We start from the raw sequence: 7618 nt of genomic DNA, 5'->3' as shown, positions 1-7618 counted from the left end.
GTCAAATATGAGACGATGTACTGCATATACGACACGTCTTTCACGATTGCGCTAATCTACAATTATTAATGATCTTTTCTAAATCACTCATTTATTCGATTCGCAGTTTTATATGTACATATTCTGCGTTAGTTGAAAGTTTGTATGCGTAATTATATGAATATGCATCTGTGTATGCGCGTTTGGCTTTCTGGACGGATATTAGAATGATATTTTCTCATCAATATAATTTGGATTTGATGAAATAGATTATAGACATATGTACATATTTTCTGTTTTGATTGATTTATATAAAAATCAGGTCATATCCAGTATGAACTATTTTATACCGAAAAGAAATTTCCATTTATAAAATACAAAAAACAGTATTTTAAAGAAATTTTAATTAAAATAAACTCAAAAATTTTACCAAACTTTCCTGGTTTGAATTGTAAAAAAAAAAAATGTGCAAGAAAAAAAATATGACTTCAGGATTTGAACCTGAATTATATACGTGCCAAAAAACAAAACAAATAATTCCGCCGACTTTAGCTTCTGCACCACAAACTAACTACCGCGCGGCCTTCTTAATCGCAATTTTATTCGCTTCGATTTCCTTAGTAGTGTGCCGAAAAATCTTATGAACGTCCTCAATAGTATGGTAAACGCAGAAAATATCTGAATTCTTGGCCTAGCGTGGTAAGTAAATATAGAAACCCTCCACTCGCGTCACTCGCGTGGTAAATATCTGCAATTCCGACCTCTTCAGGAAAGTTGAATTTGAAATGACCTTATTATGAATCTATAAATTAGAACTCGAAAAAAGCTCATTTAACATTTGTTCCTTCTCATTGCATTAACATTCTCTGGTACAAGTGCCGGAGATATGTTGTCCTGAAAAGAAACATATTTTTGAAAATGTAAGCCTTTCAAGAAGAACAATAGTACGACGGATTGAAAATATTTCAGGAAACTTACTTGACCAGCTAAGAACAAAAATTGCTGATTTTACCTATTGTTCTCTGGCTTTAGATGAGTCCTGCGATATTACTGATACAAGTCAATTATTAATATTTATTCGCGGCATTAACAAGAAATGCGAAATTAGCGAGGAACTTCTTAGTGTGCATCCAATGAAAGATACAACTACTGGTGAAGACTTTTTTCTCGCTCTTGAAGAGTGTTTAGTTAAAGTAAGTTTAACTTGGAATAAAATAGTAAGCGTCACTACGGATGGTTGTCCTAGTTTAACAGGGAAAAATGTAGGCTTACTTAAACGAATTCGCGACAAAGTAAAAAAGTTACAACCAGAACACGATATATTATTTTTGCACTGCATTATTCATCAAGAAGTGCTATGCAGAAAGGTTTTAAAACTGAATCACGTCGTTACTGTTGTGACCAAAGTTGTGAATTTTATTCGAGGACGTGCCGTAAACCATCGACAGTTTGTTGAATTTTAAAGAAATTGAAAGTGACTTCTATGAAATTCCTTATTACACTGAAGTGAGATGGCTTAGCATTGGTAAAGTTTTGGACAGATTTCAATATTTGCTTGATGAAATAGTATCCTTCTTGTCGATAAAAGAAAAACTACATGATTTTCCTGAATTGCAAAATAGAGCTTGGCTAAACGATTTCTCATTTTTAGTAGATATCGTAAAATATTTGAATGAACTAAATATAAATCTACAAGGGAAAAACAATTCGCTTTCAATATGCACTCAAACGTCAAAGCATTTATGACAAAACTAAGTTTACTTGCTGAAAACTTTAATAATAAATTATTAAATCATTTCCCCTCATTGCAAGCACGGCGAGAATCATTGAAAAATACAGATTTTTTTAAATATAGTACAATAACACAAGACCTGCATTCTGAATTCCAAAGAAGATTTCAAGATTTCAAAGCTATTGAAAAACCTTTATCATTAATTAGCCAACCTTTCAATTTCGATGTGCAAGAAGCCCCTGTTGAAATTCAACTAGAACTAATTGACTTACAATCAAATATTTTACTAAAAGAAAATTTTCACTCAAACGAATTGAGTGCTTTCTATGGCGCTTTGAATGATGAACATTTCAAACATTTTTTGAACTATGTTCAAAAATACCTTGTTTTATTTGGTTCGACATATATTTGTGAAAGAACTTTTTCTTTAATGGTTTCCACGAAAAATAAATATCAATCACAAATTACTGACGAAAATCTACACTCGCTATTAAGGATTGCTGCAAGTGATTTGGAACCCAATTTTGAAGAAATAATGTCAGATGAACATTCGAGATTTCACGTTTCGCATTAACTTTAAATATTTATTTTACCGTTTGATGTTTTTCTTTTCTTTTTTGAATTCTATTTACTATTATATTTACGAAATGCAATATAAATGTTAAATTGTAATAACTATGTGTCAATATAAAATAATTTGTATCATTAAGACATAAATAAGTAACAAAATAAAATGTTTCATTGACTGGTTTATCTAATAGGCATTTATTTATAAAAATATTTCTTTAAAAATTACGTGACATATTTTATTCAAATTGAAATGATACTTAGTGTTTTTGTCAAAAAAAAAATTGGCAGGGAAAAAAATCCATTCAAAACATCCGCTTGTGCAAAGCATATGCGGTATAGTCCTCCGGCCCGGGAGACATTTTGAAAATTTCATTTTGGCCCGCGCTTTAAAGTATTTGCCCACCCCTGCCCTAATAGGTTGTTTTTTGTAACTTAAATCTAATGGCTGTACATTTTGCTTAGGAGTAATTGTTGGTTGAGCCTCTTGATTTCTATTAATATTAGGAGGTAAATTTTGGTTAACAAAATTTGAGTCTATGCACGCAGCCGTGACTCTGTCTGTGGTTACCGTCACCGATCTGCCTCGAATGTCAATGTCAAGGGTCTTATCTCCACGTTTGATGATTTTGTAAGGCCCGTCATAGAGACGTTTTAACGATTTGCGAACTGAGTCGACGCGTAAGAAAACGTGAATCCAGTTGGCAAGCCCACTCTAAATGTAGCTTTTAATATTGGCGTGGTTGGACGACGCGATCGGACGTAACTGCTCAATGGTACTCCTCAACCCGCTCACGAACTCGGTCGAATACTCAGGTTCTTTGGAATACTCAAAAAAATCACCGGGGAGACGCAAGGTTTTACCGTAAACGAGCTCGGCCGGCGAGGCATAATGAGAGGAAGTGAATTGGACCAAGTGGGATCGTTTTTGCACATGATCGCAGCTTTAAGCGTGCGGTGAAAACGTTCGATCATGCCATTCGCTTGTGGATGATACACAGTCGTGTGATTGTGTTTGAATCCAAGAATTTTTGATAATTCCATGAACAAATCGGATTCAAACTGCCTACCTTGATCCCTTGTGATAACGCGTGGAACACCATAGTGAGAGATCCATCCGTTTAAGAGAGCATTTGCGACAGCCTCCGCCGACATATCTTGCAGTGGAATGGCCGTAGGCCATCGGGAGAATCTGTCAATGCAAGTGAGACAATAACGGAAACCATTTGAGACCGGCGGAGGACCAATCAAATCGATGTTGACATGGTATGTTGACATGGAATTTTAAACTCAGCAAGAGTTGCTCGATTATGTCGACAAATTTTACTTTTTTGGCAATCGAGACATTGACTTGTCCAACGCGTGACGTCTTTTTTCATGTCTGGCCAGAAATAGCGTTCTGTGATAAGCTGTGATGTTTGCCGGGATGACAAACATTGTGTACCAGATTGAAAATTTGTTTTCGTAAAGCTTGTGAAATGAAAGGGCGAACCCTCTCCAGGGAAATGTCGCAAAATAGGGGTAAATCAGAATCATGAATCGTGATTTTGTGAAGCTTGATATGAGTGTTGGAATCTGGACTCAACAATGATGTCAGCTCCTCATCATTGCTTTGCAACTGAGCGATATCACGATGGCCAATTTCGCTCTTGGAAATGGATTCGATTCTTGATAGAGCGTCTGGCACAACGTTATCTTTGCCCGATATGTACCGGATGTCTGTGCAGTATTGGCCAATCAAGTCAAGATGCCTTAACTGTCTGGGCGAAGCTTTTTCCGGTTTTTACTTGAAAGCAAACGTAATGGGCTTGTGATCGGTGAGAATGATGCATTCACGACCCTCGATCACGTATTTATTATGCTTGACAGCCAAGTAGATTGCCAATAATTCACGATCGTAGGTACTGTATTTCTTTTGGGTATCAGACATTCGTTTGAAAAAAAAACTTAGGGGTTGTAAATCATTACCCACTCGCTGTTGTCAAACTGCACCAACCGAAAAATTGCTGGCATCAACATTTAAAATCAGTTGGGCATTCGGCAAAGGATGTGCCAGCAGTGTGGCCTTAGCCAGATCAGACATGCATTGTTCAAACGCCTGGGACGCCTCTTCAGTTCAGATCAATGGCGTTCTGTCTTTTTTTGTATATCCGACAATGAGAGATTGTAGTTTACCCTGCGTATAAGCAGCATTAGCCAAAAAACGACGATAATAATTGAGGAGTGCCAAGAATCGGCGCAACTCATGAGTTACTATCGGCTTTTTGAACTGACAAATGGCCTCGGTTTTGGCCTTAGGAGGCGCGACGCCATCTGCCGTAATCGTGTGGCGAGACAAATTATTTAGGGCTGGCCGAGGGTGCATTTGGCGAGATTAATCTTCAAATTGTAAGCGCTTAATCTCTCGAAAGCTATGCGAAGATGCTTCCGGTGTTCGGTTTCGTTAACCGAAGCCACGCAAATATCGTCTATGTAGACGAAAACGAAATCAGAATTCATGAACAGCTTGTTCATGAACCTTTGGAATGTTTGAGAAGCATTTCTCAGACCTAATGTCATGACCCGAATTGGGTGATTATGGCCGTTTTTTCCTTGTCAGACCTATCAAATGGAATTTGGTTGTAAGCACTAACCCAATCGATGATCGAGAAAATTTTGCATCCAGCAAACTTTTGTGTTAAGTAATGGATATGAGGCAAGGGATAGCGATCTGGTACTGATAGTCAACGCAAAATCGCCAGCGCCCATCTTTTTTGGGAACCATATGTAATGGACTTGCCCATGCACTTTTGCTTGGACTGCAGATGCCAGCATTGAGAATGGCTTCGAATTCTGTTTTGGCAATTTTAAGTCGCTCCGGGTTGAGACGACGTGCTGCCGAAAATATGGGCTGACCCGTGGTAATGATTTGATGAGTAATGTCATGAGATGGGACTGAATCCGTATTGCTAAAAATCGGTGGAAGTGTCAGAGCCTTGAATTCGCTAATGAGATCAGCCATATTGTTATTCCCGACATTGATGGTGGATAAACGTTCATATGGAGTCATAATGGAATTGCATTTCAGTTGGGGTTTTTCGTCAATAATTTTGCGCTTTTTGACATCAATAATGATACCGTAGTAATTTAAAAAGTCTATGCCGATGATTGGCTTATCTACATGAACATCACGATCATCACCAATTATCAAGCAAGCTCGAAGTGTAACAGGCAATCTTTCAATCTACCAGCTTTTTAAAATTGTTTTCGAAACTGAGCTTCCGGCCAGGTCAGGCATGTGGCGCAGAAGCTGAGATGGTTTACGGTCACCAAGCTCAACGTCATTAAGTAACTTTCGAATTTTTTTCGATTCGGAGTCCGCGAATTCCGTTTTTGAGACACTCGTATTTGTCCGTTTCGGGAGGATTGCGAAGAAAATCACTGACCAGTTCGAGAATTCGCGCGTCCAATGCGACGACCACGTGGTCATATTTTGTATCATCCCGAGAAATGTTAGCGCGTCGAAAAGGCGTCTACATTTGAATGAAAAATATATGAGGGCTACTTTTCAAGAAAACGGGTGGTTTAACGACAATATGACTACTTTGTTAAGGCTGATTGGTGAAGGTACTCACATTTTCGCGAAAGTCTTGTTTTAGTTGCCGTTGAGAGGCTCCTTATGAGGTTCCAGGTGTGCAGTCTCCTTGGATCATTCTGGTAAATATTGATTGTAGGTTCCGTTGAATGGCTTCCAAAACCTCGATTGGTATTTGCTCTCTTGGTCGTAGATAAGGCTTCTCGTTGTTTGATGATATTCTCCTTCGAAAAAATATTGCATCCAAAATGTTGTAATAGGACTATGAATAAGTTCGTGCGGTTTTACAACAGATGGCGTAACTTGATTATTATTCCATCGATCCACATTTCCAAACATTCATTGGAGAGCTACTGTCGTAAGGCACAAACGTCAGTATAAGTTTTTTATTTGAAGCGTAAACAACAATATTTTTACCACACTTGAAAATGTCGAATTTCGTGCCAAATAATGTGTTTTTGCGGGGAATTTTTTAATATGAAGAAAAAAGCAGCCGAAAGTCATCGTATCTTGGTGGAAGTTTATGGTGAGCATGCTCTAGCTGAGCGAACGTGCCAGAAGTGGTTTGCACGCTTTAAAAGTGGTGATTTTGGCTTGGAAGACGAAGAACGCGAGGGTGCGCCGCCAAAGTTCATGGATACCGAATTGGAGGAATTGCTCGATCAAGATCCGGCTCAAACGCAAGAAGAGGTTGCAAAAACTTTGGGAGTTGATCAATCAACCATTTCCAAACGTTTAAAAGCCATGGGAATGATCCGAAAGGTAGGCCATTGGGTGCCGTATGAATTGAAGCCAAGAGACGTTGAACGCCGTTTTATGGCATGCGAACAACTGCTTCAACGGCACAAAAGAAAGGGTTTTTTGCATCGAATTGTGACTGGCGATGAAAAGTGGGTCCATTACGACAATCCAAAACGTCGGGCAACGTATGGATACCCTGGCCATGCTTCAACATCGACGTCGGCGCAGAATATTCATGGCCTGAAGGTTATGCTGTGTATCTGGTGGGACCAGCTGGGTGTTGTGTATTATGAGCTACTGAAACCGAATGAAACGATTACGGGGGATGTCTACCGACGACAATTGATGCGTTTGAGCCGAGCACTGCGAGAAAAACGGCCGCAATACGCCGATAGACACGACAAAGTTATTTTGCAACATGACAATGCTCGGCCACATGTTGCACAAGTGGTCAAAACATACTTAGAAACGCTCAAATGGGATGTCCTACCCCACCCGCCGTATAGTCCAGACCTTGCGCCATCCGATTACTATCTCTTCCGATCGATGCAACATGGCCTGGCTGACCAGCACTTCCGTAATTACGATGAAGTCAAAAAATGGATCGATTCGTGGATTGCGGCAAAACCGACCGAATTTTTCACAAAGGGAATCCGTGAATTGCCAGAAAGATGGGAAAAAGTAGTAGTAAGCGATGGACAATACTTTGAATATTAAATTTGTAACCATTTTACGTCAATAAAGTTTCAAATTTCGAAAAAAAACCGCACGAACTTATTCATAGTCCTATTATTTGCACGTTGAATTGCGTTTAAAGTTGCATTAATAGTACAATTGTTTGTATGGTTGCATAGAATTGTGAGTTAAATGCGGAAGGTAATTCCTACCAACCGCGTTGCATCAATAAAAACCCCTTTCAAATCTTTGTGTTAAATTTCGCCGTTAAGTTCCGAACTTTGGTGTAGCACCACAAGCGTTGGTTACACGTGGTGGAATGCGCGGTTATGTTAGTATGCTGGTGCAGG

This window comes from Anastrepha obliqua, chromosome 6, assembly GCF_027943255.1.
Source record: "Anastrepha obliqua isolate idAnaObli1 chromosome 6, idAnaObli1_1.0, whole genome shotgun sequence".
Taxonomy (NCBI): domain Eukaryota; kingdom Metazoa; phylum Arthropoda; class Insecta; order Diptera; family Tephritidae; genus Anastrepha; species Anastrepha obliqua.
The sequence above is the reverse complement of the archived record's forward strand: the minus strand, read 5'-3'. Positions refer to the sequence as shown.